The sequence below is a fragment of the Taudactylus pleione genome, unplaced genomic scaffold, assembly GCF_031769625.1.
Source record: "Taudactylus pleione unplaced genomic scaffold, aTauple2 ptg000105l, whole genome shotgun sequence".
NCBI lineage: Eukaryota > Metazoa > Chordata > Amphibia > Anura > Myobatrachidae > Taudactylus > Taudactylus pleione.
Genome location: NW_028284507.1, coordinates 5,026,219 through 5,041,337, shown reverse-complemented (window position 1 = coordinate 5,041,337; position 15,119 = coordinate 5,026,219). Strand labels below are relative to the sequence as shown.

At 45.6% G+C, this 15,119-nt stretch overlaps 1 long non-coding RNA gene across 2 annotated transcripts; it reads left to right on the top strand.

The window, feature by feature from the left end:
• The first annotated feature begins 6,518 nt into the window (after positions 1 to 6,518).
• Positions 6,519 to 14,769, top strand: LOC148525525 (uncharacterized). 2 transcript variants are annotated; one of them, XR_015878268.1, is made up of 3 exons: positions 6,519 to 6,567; positions 13,957 to 14,298; positions 14,651 to 14,769. It is a non-coding gene; the product is annotated as an uncharacterized LOC148525525 (long non-coding RNA). The 2 variants fall into 2 exon arrangements; XR_015878267.1 differs by lacking the exon at positions 6,519 to 6,567 and adding an exon at positions 6,630 to 6,717.
• Positions 14,770 to 15,119: the final 350 nt, after the last annotated feature.

Here is a 15,119-nt window from a genome sequence, read left to right as displayed (position 1 = left end):
TGGGAACGCCCCCGTCAGGGAGGCGCGCCCCCGGCACGCCCACCAAAGGGGGCGTGCTGTCAATCAACATCGACAGCACGCCCCCTTTGATCAGACACAACGAGCGAAGGAAAGTCCTTCGCTCGTCGCGTCTGGCGCATGCGCACGACGGAGCTCCCGCCGTCGTGCGCATGCGCAGTGCACAACATCGACCCACTTGCGAGCGGACAGCCGCTTGCGAGTGGGTCTGAATCAGGCCCTTAATTGTTACAAGCATTTTTGGTATAGAGGGAGGTCATGATATAGTTCTCAATGTGTTGAATAAAGCATAATATGGTCTGAAAAATGTCACAAATGCTGCACATACCATCCTTGGAACAGAACAGCAGCATTAAAAAATGATTTATTCTTATTTTATTTATAAAATAAATACGACACTCAGGGATGGTTTGGGATGGAAAACCAGGTTCTGGTAGCAGCCCTAATGGGGTGGGGTCTGTTGAAGGGGTGGCGTCTGTGGAGGGGGGCAGGATGCACCCTCCTCATAGGGCCTGAATCTGAGTTGTAAGCCCTCCTTGCGTCTTTTGATGCAGTTTCATCTGCAACTTTATGCTATTGCCGCTACAATGCCCTTCCCTGATGTACATTTGTGTGTCCCAATGTGTAAGGACCGAGATGCCTGCTGTCATTGTCAAAAGATGCTGCAATCGTGCTTTGTGCATCTTTAGACGCCACCATCAGTTGTGCCATTAAAACTTGCCTTATGCTAGGTGTAGATCATGCGAGTATGGCCTCTAATTGTCTCTGTACACTACCACTTTCATCAACGCACCCGTGTTACTTAAATGACACTTCCATATTACCCGTCATCTGCTGGGTCAAGCTCAGCAGGATGCAACCCCCATCTCACCAGTCACTTCCTGGCCCACTATCCGCCCCTTCCATCCAACACTCCGCACCAGCTCACAGTTACACTGCACCAGCACACACAGGGTTAAACCATACAGTGGCAGCACACACAGGATTACACTGCACAATAACAGCACACACAGGGGTACACCACACTGCTACAACACACACAGAATTACACCGCACTGCACTAGCAAATACAGGGTTCCACTGCACTGCTCACAACAGTTTTCAGAAAGAGGATGTTAGAGGGCAGTGATATAAGCAGTATACACACTAGACGATAAGTTGGATGATTTGAATGCTAACGATATCATTATCGTTCATCAGGTCCAATATTGTCCAGTTTGTATGCGGTGAATGACAAACGATACGTGCTCCAGCGGGTCATTGAAGATGTCGTTCATCGACTGAACATGCAAGCCAACCTGACAATATCGTGAGGGAGTGTGCCAGCACTGAACGATATCATTAACGATATCGTTCAGTGTGTGTGTTCAATGTCGTTAACGACATTGAGCTCGGCACTGCAGAGGAACACTAGACGATATCGGTCATGGAACATAACGTTTAGTGTGTACACAGCAGTAGAGAGAGAGGACAGAAATAGGGGAGAAAGATACAGACAGAGGGATGAGACATAGCCATGCTCTGCCATATCACTCAGGCAGTGCTGGAAATGGGGTAAGGAAACCTTAAAGATCTAGCTGGTAGCTGGGGTGGGCACAGGTTGCCTTGCAGTGAACCCACCCCGTGCATACTGTACCAAAATAAGGGTATTGCAGCACACATCTGTGGTACCCCGAAAGTTAGGAGATCCCACTATGGGGAAAAGAACTGTGTCAGAATGTAAAGTTATGAATGTCTCAGAAAAATGCTATTATATATATATATATATATATATATATATCTATCCTGTTCGTGATGCCAAATGTTACTCCCCTATTTTCAGAGTATGAGTAATAATGGGGTTGTAGGTTCTTTTCTTTATACAGAGAGGTAAAGAGGTAAGTATGCAACAGGTTGGGAGAAAAGTATTAGGTATTTTATTGCAGCAAACTAAATTACATGATATCAGTTTGTATTTTAGGTATGCGGAGTACAAATTAAATTATAATAGCAACTACTTCAACAATTACATTTACAATTCAATTCTCACAAATAAAACAACAAATCGAGTTTTTATTATTCAGGAACTCAGCTCCCTTGCATTTGGTAGGAATGGGTATCCTACTGTAGATTTTAAGAGGTACATACATGCACTACGTTCCCTACCACAGCTTAACTTACGCTATAAATACTCACTAAAAACAATGAATAACAGTCTATACATTAGTCTCTCAGTTTGCGGACTATGGACCTCATTCAGAGTCGGTCGTTGCGGCCGCACGGTCGTAGGGGAAAGGGGCCGTATATGCAAATTAAGCGATCACAAGTTGCGGTCCTAAGATGAGATCGTTAGCTGAACGACCGAGGGTAAGAAGCGGGCGTAAAATAAATAACGCCCCCTTCTCGATCACAACACACGTCATCTCCTGGGATATAAGGATTAATCGCGAGCATCGGGAACCATCGGAGCTGGTCGTAGAGCTTAAGGTTGACCATACCCTCTCTTAAGCACTATGATCAAGTCAGTGTAAAAACCTCCCATGTCACATGTGCCATGACGCTACTTTGTTAATTATGCACTCCCATTAAACGCTGTTCGCATAATTAGGCTCGCCTGCGTTCAGATCTCCACTCCCCCGTTTTCAAGCACCTTCCCCTGTTACCACCCACAAATGGTGCATTCTGTCACTCAAACTAACGACCTGGCTGTGTTCAAGGAGAGAGAAATTTCTGATCGTAAGAGCTAGTTTGCGCACGCGCATTGCGAACTTTACGCATGCGCAGTTTAGCGAACATCGGTGGCGTACGACCGTGCGGCCGCAACGACCGACTCTGAATGAGGTCATATATTCCTAAACTTAAGTGGCCAGAAGCTATTAGTTTATGAATTAATATTGTAATAAATCTTCCTGAGTGTTCGCTGCGTTGCCCAGGTTATCTGCTGAAAGATCTGACTTTAGTCTGTATTAACAGGAATAACTCCACAGTGGGTGAGTATAAAGCTGAGTTGCTCCTAATGCAATTGTCTCTCCCTTTTATCCTGGCTGACAGACTCTGCAACAATGTTACAATCTTTGCAGTATAAAGCAGTCCAAAAAGAGGGGGGGGGGGGTAGTTGTTTGTAACGTCAATCACACTGCCGACTTGTTGCTATAAATGAACTACTGTGATAATTTGTTAGCTGGCTCTACCTCTCCTATTGCATATATACAGCTGAGACTTCTTCCCTTTGTAGACTGACAAAACGGCCTGCTTTGGTGAGTTTTATTAAATGCAGTCCCTGCAGCTCCTCATGGGGACTCTCCTGCCCACAAGTCTAATGGACCAAGTCTATGGCTTTCAGCGACTTTATGCGGCTAATACAGTTTAGGCTGTAGACACTCCAGTAATTTAAGCTCCTTTCCTGCACTGGTGACTGGGGAGCTTATTGCTGGACACTATGCAAAGGGGCTGTTGATGCCAGCTAGCTGCGGGCCAACTGTTAGTGGGTAATTGTACCGAAGTGTGTGCGGCCAAGTCTTACCCACGCGATAACCTCACCTGCTCTCTGTGCCTGCAGGAAAGGACCTTAAATTGCTGGAGTGTCTACAGCCTAAACTGTGTTAGCCGCATAAGGTCGCTGAAAGCCATAGACTTGGTCCATTAGACTTGTGGGCAGGAGAGTCCCCATGAGGAGCTGCAGGGACTGCGTTTAATAAAACTCACCAAAGCAGGCCATTTTGTCAGTCTACAAAGGGAAGAAGTCTCAGCTGTATATGCAATAGGAGAGGTAGAGCCAGCTAACAAATTATCACAGTAGTTCATTTATAGCAACAAGTCGGCAGTGTGATTGACGTTACAAACAACTTCTCCCCCCTTTTTGGACAGCTTTATACTGCAAAGATAGTAACGTTGTTGCAGAGTCTGTCAGCCAGGATAAAAGGGAGAGACAATTGCATTAGGAGCAAGTCAGCTTTATACTCACCCACTGTGGAGTTATTCCTGTTAATACAGACTAAAGTCAGATCTTTCAGCAGATAACCCGTGCAACGCAGTGTACACTCAGGAAGATTTAATACAATATTAATTCATAAACTAATAGCTTCTGGCCAGTTAAGCTTAGGAATATAGGGCCTCATTCAGATCCACTCGCAAGCGGCTGTCCGCTCGCAAGTGGGTCGATGGTGTGCACTGCGCATGCGCACGACGGAGGGAGCTCCGTCGTGCGCATGCACCAGACGCGACGAGCGAAGGACTTTCCTTCGCTCGTTGTGTCTGATCAAAGGGGGCGTGCTGTCGATGTTGATTGACAGCACGCCCCCTTTGGTGGGCGTGCCGGTGGCGTGCCTGCCAGACGGAGGCGTTACCAAGGGAACGCCTACCGTCAGAAGCCGGCCCCACTGACATCACTAGTGATGTCAGTGGGAGTGATTTTGGCTCTGATAGAGCCAAAATCACTCCAGGGCTTGTGGTCGAAAAACCCGACCACAGGCTTCTGGTCGCACTGGCGATGGTCGCGATGATCAAGACCATCGCGACCATCATCCTGCACGCTCGTATGTGCTGTGGGTGGTGACCCACAGCTATACGAGCGTCCAGGAGGACGCTCCATTTTTATGGAGGACGGCCCTCATTCAGAGCGAGCGCTCTGCTCAGAGCGTCCGGCTCTGAATGAGGGCCATAGTCCGCAAACTGAGAGACTAATGTAAAGACTGTTATTCATTGCTTTTATTGATTATTTATAGCGTTTAAGTTAAGCTGTGGTAGGGAACGTAGTGCAAGTATTAACCTCTTTAAATATACAGGAGGAGACCCATTCCTACCAAATGCAAGGGAGCTGAGGGCCTGATTCAGAGCCGAATGCTCTGAGCAGAGCGCTCGCTCTGAATCAGGGCCCTCCTCCCTAAAAATGGAGCGGCCTCTTGGACGCTCGCATAGCTGTGGGTTACCACCCACAGCTATAGCGAGCGTCCTTGATGATGGTCGCGATGGTCAAGACCATCGCGACCATCGGGCTTGCGACGAGACCCTGCGGTAGGGTCTTGCTGCGGCAAGCCCTGGAGTGATTTTGGCTCTATCAGAGCCCAAATCACTCCCACTGACATCACTAGTGATGTCAGTGGGGCCGGCCCCAGACGGTAGGCATTCCCATGGGAACGCCTCCGTCTGGCAGCCACACCCCCGGCATGCCCACCAAAGGGGGCGTGCTGTCACTCACCATCGACAGCACGCCCCCTTTGGTGCGAGATCCCGAGCGACGGATTCTTCGTCGCTCGCCGGGTCTCACGCATGCGCACGACGGAGCTCCCTCCGTCGTGCGCCTGCGCATAAGGGCACCATTGACCCGCTTGTGAGCGTCCTTCGCTAGCGAGCGGGTCTGAATTAGGCCCTGATTCAGAGCCGAACGCTATTTGCGGACAAACGTTCTGAAAAAGGGGCCGGATATTTAAATGAAGTGCTCGCTCTTTGCGGTCTATTGAAGCCTCTATGTCTGAACGAGCGAACAAAGCATGCAGTTGCTATTTTGTAAAAAACGCCCCCTGGCCGCTTGCATCATACGTCATCTCCGCTATTTATTAGATTAATCGAGTACATCGAACAGCGTATGAACTGCTCGCTATTCTTGTGGTAGCATTTTCCTACCGCAATCATGCGAGCAGTTCAGGCTAAAAAACAACCAAGTGGCGTGGTCAATGACGCTGCTTTGTTAATTATGCACACCCATAAAACACCCGTTTTGACCTTTAAGCACGCCTGCGTTCGGATCTCCACTCCCCGTTTTCAAGCACCTTCCCCTGTTACCACTCACATACGCCTCATCCTGTCACTCAAATTAGCAGGCATTTGCTATATTGCGAGCACACGATTTCTGACCGCACTGACTGGTTCGCGCATGCGTACTAAAACCCATATGCATGCGCAGATGTGCGAACATCGCTCCGAACGAACGAGCGGCCGCTTACGAGCGGCTCTGAATCAGACCCTGAGTTCCTGAATAATAAAAACTCGATTTGTTGTTTTATTTGTGAAAATTGAATTGTAAATGTAATTGTTGAAGTAGTTGCTATTATAATTGAATTTGTACTCCGCATACCTAAAATATGTTCTGATATGATATAATTTCGTTTGCTGCAATAAAATACCTAATACTTTTCTCCCAACCTGTTGCATACTTACCTCTTTACCTCTCTGTATAAAGAAAAGAACCTACAACCCCATTATTACTCATACTCTGAAAATAGGGGTATTACACATCTATAGAGGTGCTGTCCCCCTACCCATGTGTACTTACCCCAGGCAGGTCGGTGGTCGTGGATGGGGCATTCTTATCCCTCCTTCTCCTGTAAGTATCCCTCTCGGTCCTCTGTGTGTGTCCCCGGTCCCAATCCCGGACCCTTACTCAGACCCTCCAACATTAGGTACAAAATGCTCTGCTCCTGGACTTCCTTCTTAATTTATGATTGCAGACACCTGTGCTGAAACACCTGTCTCATCAATTACCTAGTTCAACACAGGTGACTGTAATCATACCTCAGGTGGGAAGTCCAGGAGCAGAGTGTTTTGTACCTAATGGAACAGGTTATGTTGGAGGTAGGCCTTACTGCCCAGTTCCGGCTGGTCATGCGCAGCAGCTCTCCCTTGCCCATTTTACTTCTGCTTCATTGAGCTTCAAGCTGTCTCCAAGTCCTAACGCTGCCTAATCAGAGCCGCTCCGATTGCGGCAGCCGGCCCGGCAGAGGGGTGAGTGAAGGCCACTGAGGGAACAATGGGACCGGCCCAGCGGGAATGGGCCCGTTGTCCCGGCGGCCCAATCCGCCCCTGACGACACTGTTTCAACCATTTTAAGAGGTTTACAATAAAAAATGCTGGTATGCAGGCAAATTTGGGCAGGATGTAACACAATCAAATTGCGATACTTCATACGTCCCCCCCATTGTAAGCCACAAAACAAGATAACTGGCTAGAAAGTGTAGGGATAATATTCAGTCACTCCTCTATAGCATGCCTATACAAAACTACAATCCTTTATGGTAGACCCTTTGAAAATATTGATGCACTTATCTCTTATTAAACAAGATATTCAACTAAGAGATCTATTTGTTTCACTATTCAACCTCAGGAAATGACAGGCTGCTTCAGATGAGTAGCACTTTTCAAATATACTGTATGTTTTTGGTTTTATTATTATTGTACAGTGCCCATTAATTCATCCTTCACAATCTGCTACTTAATTCTAATTTAATTAAGTAACATTGACAGCAGGTTTATGAAACATCAATCAAATGGAACTAAAAATAAATACATAATTTGCAAAGAATATATTGTGCCTTGTACATGTCAGTAAAACATGACATTTTTAGATCACAGTTTTGGGTTTGAGGACACTTTCTATCAGAGTATATGTGCAGAGGAAATTATGTTCATTTATATTTTGTCCATTGTGCATTTGCAAGGAATCTCTAAATCAGTTGTCTCCAACCTTAATGGGGGGCATCCACTAGACGATTTTATTCCTGTCCAACCTCTTAACGATTTTCCCTTGAAGTTTCCCTTGAAATATGATCTTCCACTCTGAACAATTTGCAAAAGATTTGCAAAAGATTTGCAAAAGATTTGCAAAAGATATGCAAACGATTTGCAAAACATATAACAATAAACTATGTTGTTTTAATCTGTGATTGAGAGCTTTCAGCTATAGTGGGCAGATAGTGGTTCATCGTTTGATCGTTCAGGATGAACGATGTGTAAACGATGTGTAAACGATTTGTAAGCAATCAAGTGAAATTGACCTGCATGTTCAGTCGATGGAGGAGACGATCAAACGACCAGCGGGAGCGCGCATCGTACATCGTTAGAAACAATTACTGCACGATTTGCAAACGATGTTCAAACGATTATCGAACGATTTTATCATTATCGTTCAATCGTTCAACTTTATCGTCTAGTGGATACCCCCCTTAACTGGGGTGGGAGCTACTTCAAAAGAATTGAGACGTCTGGAAGAGCCACATTTTATTTTTGAATACTAGAAACTGGCTAAAAAACAAATTTTTCATAGAACAACAATGCATGTATTAATACAGTGATAAATGTCTATGAAAAATTTGGTTATTAGCCAGGTTTTAGTATTAAAAAATAAAATGTGGAGAGCTGGCAGCGGGGAGCAGGGGGCTGTTGGATGCAGAGGAGTATAGAACCATGGTGCCCGGAGAAAGTGCACGTCATAGTGCCCCCCCCACTCCCTGTCCTGAACTATGCCAGTGGGGTTTGGCCAGCCTGTGGGGGAATACTGAAGTGAAGAGAAAAACAGCAAACAGTGGCAGTATCACGCTGGGCATTGAGGTCCCATTGGGCGAATAGAATGCTTCGGTGTTACACAAGGGGTAGCTGCTTTGGCTCGGCTTTATTTATATATAGCACCTAGGATCTGACTTTTATCTTCTTTGAATTATTATTAGTCAATAGAGGAGATTGTATTATATATTCTGACCATTTCAATTGACAGAGTATATGTGCTAGAGTGAGATTCCACAGGGTGCACAGCTTATTACTGCAATTACTGCCCCAAGCAAATTTCACTGGAGTGGGAACACCTATGGGAATCTCCCTTCTCAGCTATGCTACTCAGCAAATATACATTGCACCTACAGTATATTAATGTGAGTACTACTAATCATGTTCTGTGTACCACCATTATTATTATTTCAGGTCTCCTAATATTTTTTAAAAATCAATTCAAATAACACTGTGGTCATGCCTGGGAACACCTCATTACTTTAAATAGCAAAGCAGTAACTTTTTTTAAACTCATACTTTATAATTGAAGTTTAGGATTTTACCACAGATGTGTAACTATTAAGTCCATTGAAGCACAGAATGAGGAGAGAAGGAGGGAGGGGATCAAAGAGGAGAGGGAAGGGGAAAGTACTGATCAGAGAGAGGAGGTGCCGGAAGCCAATAAGAAAGGAGTGGACGGTCGCAGGCTAGAGAGGGGAGGGAGTTAAAGAGGTGAGAAGGGAATGTAATCAATCTGACAGGAAAGGGGAGGTGACAGAAGATGATCACAGAGGAGGGAGGGCTAGGGGGAGGCAATCTGAGCAGTTTGAGGGAGCATGAAATGTAGAAATGGATCTCAGATCCGTTACATACTTAGGATATAGAGCAAACAAACTGAGATAAAACCAACAGGCTGCCATCACACTGTGCAGCGCCCCATGAATTCTGGAACCTTGGATGGCACCCTCTCTCCATTTTGGTGCCCGGAGCTCATGCTCCACTGGAACCACCGTCGCTACTCCCCTGGTTGGATGGATCGTGCAGGCAGAACAGTGGATTAACAGGCCCCACACCACCTTTCAAAGTGCTCTGTCACTTTCATTGTGCAGCTGTAGGGGGTAGGAGCAGGCCCCCGGGCCTGTGACAACAAGGTTTTTGCAGTGTTCTCCCCAGAATTGTTTTCCAGCCGGGTGGGGGCCTTCGCAATTATGCGTGTGGCGGGAAAAGCTGTATCTCCCATTCCAGCCCGACAGGTCTCAGGCTGCTCCCCCACTGGCTCTCAGTCAAAAGTGCCCATTATGCAGTGCCACCTGTAGTTATCCCCATATGCAGTGCCCCCTGTATTTGTGCCCATTATACACTGCCCCCTATAGTTTTCTCCTTTATGCATTACCCCCTGTAGTTTTGCTTTGCCCTTATGCAGTGCCCCCAGGCTGAAATAGTACCCCTATGCAGTGCCCCCAGACTGAAGTAGTGCCCCGATGCAGTGCCTCCAGGCTGGTCCCTTATGCAGTGCCCCCAGGCTTAAATAGTGCCCCTTATGCAGTGCCCCCAGACTGGCCCTTTATGCAGTCCCGCAGACTGGTCCCAGCTCCAGCCCAGAACTTACCTGAACATGCTTGGCGCTCCCACTCCCGCTGCCTCGCTCTGACTGCATTTAACTAGATCCAGCAGGCGCGCAGTGCAGGCTCCTCACGTTGCGAGTGACGTCATGACGTCACCCACGCAGTGCATCACTGGGAACGCTTGCCTCTGAAGTGATCTGAGGCTTCTTTAGCCTCCGGTCGCTTCAGAGGCGAGGGTGACCGGGAATGTGGTGGGGGAAAGTGCCGGGCGGTAAGCTATTTCTGCTGGGCGATGCACGCGCAGAAAGCAGCCTGGGGAGAACACAGGACTCGAGCCGCCGTCCTTACTGTGGCGAGCTACCGGTGGCTCGCGAGCGACGGGTTGGCGACCACTGCTCTAAAGGCATAGTTCATTCATTATGAAAGTGTTTATTTAAAAAATTATTGAAAATATGGTAATCATCTCATTAAACAATAAATAGGACATTTTGCTGTGCAAGAGAATCTGTATATATTTTACTTTGTGCAACATAACCTGATAACACTGGAGAAACTACGCGTATATATTGATCTCAGTACAAGAAATAAGTCACTCAACCTCCTAACATGTCCTGCTCACACTGGATATCTTCATAATACAACAACGCGTATATTGCTCTTTGTACAGACATAGGGCCTGATTCTGACCCGCTCGAGAGCGCTCAGCGCTCGCAAGCGGGTCGATGGTGCCCAAGTGCGCATGCGCATGACGGAGGCGGCTCCGTCGTGCGCATGCGCGAGACCCGAATAACGACGGCCAAGCACCAATAACGAGGGTCTCGCACCAAGGGGGCGTACTGTCGATGGTGAGTGACAGCACGCCCCCTTTGGTGGGCGTGCCGGGGGCGTGGCTGCCCAGACAGAGGCGTTCCCATGGGAACGCCTTCCGTCTGGGTCCGGCCCCATTGACATCACTAGTGATGTCAGTGGGAGTGCTTGTGGCTCTGATAGATCCAAAAGCAGTCCTGGGCTTGCGGAAACGAGACCCTACCGCAGGGTCTCGTCGCAAGCCCGATGGTCGCGATGGTCTTGACCATCGCAACCATCATTTTGGCCGCTCGCTATAGCTGTGGGTGGTCACCCACAGCTATGCAAGCGGCCAGGAGGCCGCTCCAAAAAGGAGCAGGGACGGCCCTGATTCAGAGCGAGCGCTCTGTCAGAGCATCCGGCTCTGAATCAGGGCCATAGGTCACTACACCTTCTAACATGACCTGACCACTGGACATGATCAAAATACAATTTTATATCAATCTTTAAGACAGACATAAGACAGTACACCTCCAAACATCACCTGACTACGGGACAGGTTCTGCATCTTGATTAAAAATTTATTCCCGCACCAGATTCGTTAATAGGTACAGTATTTATACTTATATTATGTCCACAAATTCCACCCTACATTGTACAGTAACTAATGATAATTCTGACATATACTGTATTCTACTGTGATTACATTGTTAGCTATAGGGGTGCTATCACTGATATAAAACAAAAATACGATTGTGTGATGTTAAATTGATTTTGTCAATTTGTTAAAACATAACATTTAATTAACAATTCTTAAAATATTTTCTAAGTGAGATCCTACTAGTCTAGAGAAATATGTTCATAATCATAATACAATTCTATTACACTATCTACAGACAAAGAACTTTACACCTTCCCAACATGACCAAACCACTGGACATGAACATAATACAATTCTATATAGTCATAGGACACTACACCTCCCAACATGACCTGACCACTTGACATGATGATAATATATTTAAATTACACTGTATACAGACATTTTATACTACACTTCCCAATATGATCATACCACTGGACATGATCATTATACAATTCTAATAGACTGTATACAGCTATAGGACACCACTCCTCCCAACGTGACCTGACCACTAGAAATGATCATAATACAATTCTATTACACTGTATTACAACATAAGACATTGCCCAGCATGATGTGCTCACTGGACATACAGTAATCATAATACAATTCTATTACACAATATAATACAATAGTGTTACACGGTATACGTTCAGGAAGCCGGCCGTCGCAATGCCGACATCCGGCTTCCTGACTACTTAATCCCGGTGAGGGTTAAATGACAGGCATCCCGATTGAAGTGATGCCGGGCGCGGACAGCCGCAGGGGGGGGGAGCGTTAGGTTAGGGGCTTTCGGGGGGAACTTAGGGTTAGGCCCCCCCCGGGAGGTTAGGGTTAGGCTAGGGGAAGAGACTGTTAGGGTTGGGCACCCCCCTGGGTGAGTTAGGTTTAGGCGGAGGGGAAGGGGGGGTTAGGTTTAGGCACTTAGAGGGTGATTAGGGTTAGGCACAGGGGGGGAAGGTTAGGGTTAGGCACCCTAAAGGACGTTCGGGATTTCCTCCTCTGTCGGGCTGCCGTTGCCGGGATCTGAACTGCCGGCCATGGGGCCGGCGGTGAATTATACCGAATGCGTAGTACACTATATGAAAACACACAATAGGATACTACACATCCCAACCCAATATGACTGCATCACTCGACATGATTCTGTTTCACTCTATACAGACATAATCCACTACACCTTCCAACATGACCTGATCACTGGATATTATCATAACACAATTCTATTACCTATTATACAGTACAGACATAGCACACTACAGCCCCCAACAGGACCTGCCCATGTGACATAATGATACTGTTATTCCATTAAACTGTATACAAACATAAGACACTACACCTCTAACATGACGAGACCACTGGACATGATCATAATTAAGTTTTATTACACTCTATAGAGAAATAGTACTTTATACCTCCCAACATGACGTGACCACTGGACATGATCATAAATAATACAGTTTTATTACACTCTATAGAGAAATAGGACCTGATTCAGACCCGGATGCAAGTGGCTGTTCGCTCGTACGGCGTACGAGCGGGAAAATGTAAATTAAAGCGCTCGCTCGTATTTTTGTTTGCAGCCAATATTCCGCCCCATAGTCTCCCAACCCCTCCTCTAGCTAGCGAACGTTCAAAATAGCGACCGTCCATCTCCTCTTTGGTTGCAGGGAACGGTCGCACAAGTCAAAACCGGAAGTGGGCCTGTCATTTATCGTTTGCCTGCTATTTCATTCTGCAAACATACTTGAATCGATTAATACTAGCAATCAGTATATTCATTAGCTTAATTGGCATTCACATCTTTGCAATCCGTTTTTTTTTACAATGTCAATAAACTTTATTTTTGTTTGTGTGTGTCATTCCTTCCGCAGAATACGTACGTTTGTACCAAGGGGAAGGTTTTTCAAATTTTAAAGTTTGTTTGAATGCTACTATTGTTTTGCGTTTGTTTATATGCAGATTATTCATCTTTATTAATAATATTTAAATTAGCTTACGCATGTCACTGCATCAAGCCTATCATAACTCACATTATATTTGTGAGGGTGTAGGTCACATGACTCATACAATAACCAATAGAATGCTTTCTGTTAATTTTCAAAGTACATTAGCCAATCAAATTTTTTCTGGGCAGTTTATTAAAACTGTTTTTTGTTGAAAAAATCATTGCCATCATGAGAGCCGCAGCATTTTGTCGACGCGAACTCCTGGTCCTCACAGATGTGATGGACCGGAGAATAACAGAACATCCGGCCCCCACCACTAACCTCCGCAAGCGGCAAGCCTATGTGGAGGTGCGGCGCCGGCTGCGTACCTTGGGCTTCCGCCGCAATATCAGCCAGCTCGAAAGGCGATGGTCTGATCTACGCCGCAGATCCCCACGCCTTTTGGCCAATTTGCATCAGCAAATTGTTGATAGTGTTTTTTTTTTTACATTTTAAATGTAAGCATACCTGCGTGTGCATGTTTTCCGTCTAGCCCTGTTTCTTTATTTAGGACATACCTGCGTGTGCATGTTTTCAGTATAGCCCTGTTTCTTTATTTTGGCCATACCTGCGTGTGCATGTTTTCCGTATAGCCCTGTTTCTTTATTTTGGCCATACCTGCGTGTGCATGTTTTCCGTATAGCCCTTTTTTTAAAACAAATTTTTTTTTTTGCAAAAAATATGAAATATGTACTAATATAAATTTGTCCAACTCATTTAGGGGCTGAGCACAGACTTCGACGTCAACAAAATCGACGACGTCGGGCTCGTCCCCTATCCCCCACTCCCTCCCAAACATCCTCTCCCCAACCTTCCGCAAATTCCCCCTCCACCCCAGACCTGGCAGGCAGTGATGCCCCTCCCTCTCATCTGATTCCCATCCCTCCAAATTCAAACTCCCCTCCACCCCCCCCTATCTTTTCATCACCCTCCCCTCCACCCACCCCTAGCTTTTCCTCACCCTCAACCTCCAGCCAAATTACCCCTCCTCCATCCGACCACCACTGGCCCACCTCTGAGGAGGACGATATCGGGGATCCTGGCCCAGTCACCATAATGACCGGTATGTTTCCCTTTTAAACTATGGTTGCTTTTGAAATGTTTGCTTTTTTGTTGATGTTGTCCTTTTGCCTGTGCTGTTCAAAATTGTCAAGTTTTTCTAATGTTTTGGATATATATCTTTGTACAAGAATGTCTAGGATGTTTTCCCCTTACACATATGACACATGTCCAAACACTCACACTTGTGTCTTTCTTGTTTACGGTACCAACAAATTTAGTATTTTTGCGTAGTTGTCCCTATTATTTTTATTTTTTTTATTCTTTTGTTTCTGTATAGTCTGCTTTTTAAGTTGTTTGGTAACATATAAATTAAGGTGTCATTTTAGTAATCCACACATTTTTTGAACCCACAGAGGACCAGAGGCGGATGCAAGAAATGTTGGATGGCTTGCAGAGGTTGAGGGGCCATGTCATAGGCATGCTCATGGTCCTGGATCATATGTCGGTGCTCCTGCGCCACTAATTTTTTTGTTTTTCCACCCCGAAAATGTTTAACAAAATAAAATTTATTTTGTTTTATTAAAGTCTCATTCCTTGTCTGGAAATATTAGATTGTTGAACATTACATAAGTCGACTATTGTAGGATGAGTTTTTAAGTAATGTAAATTATATTGTAGAAAGCTCAAGTAAGTATGTAAGCTGCCACATTAAACACCTAACAATACCAATAGGTTTGTTGAATTAACTGCAAATATTTTTTTTTATGTTTTTGTGGGTAATGTAAAAATTAAATAAAACCTGCTTAGGGCTAGATTAGAAAACATACTGATTCACCATAAAACCTTTGGTGTTTGTTTTTAGCCACAAAGCAGGGTAAAATA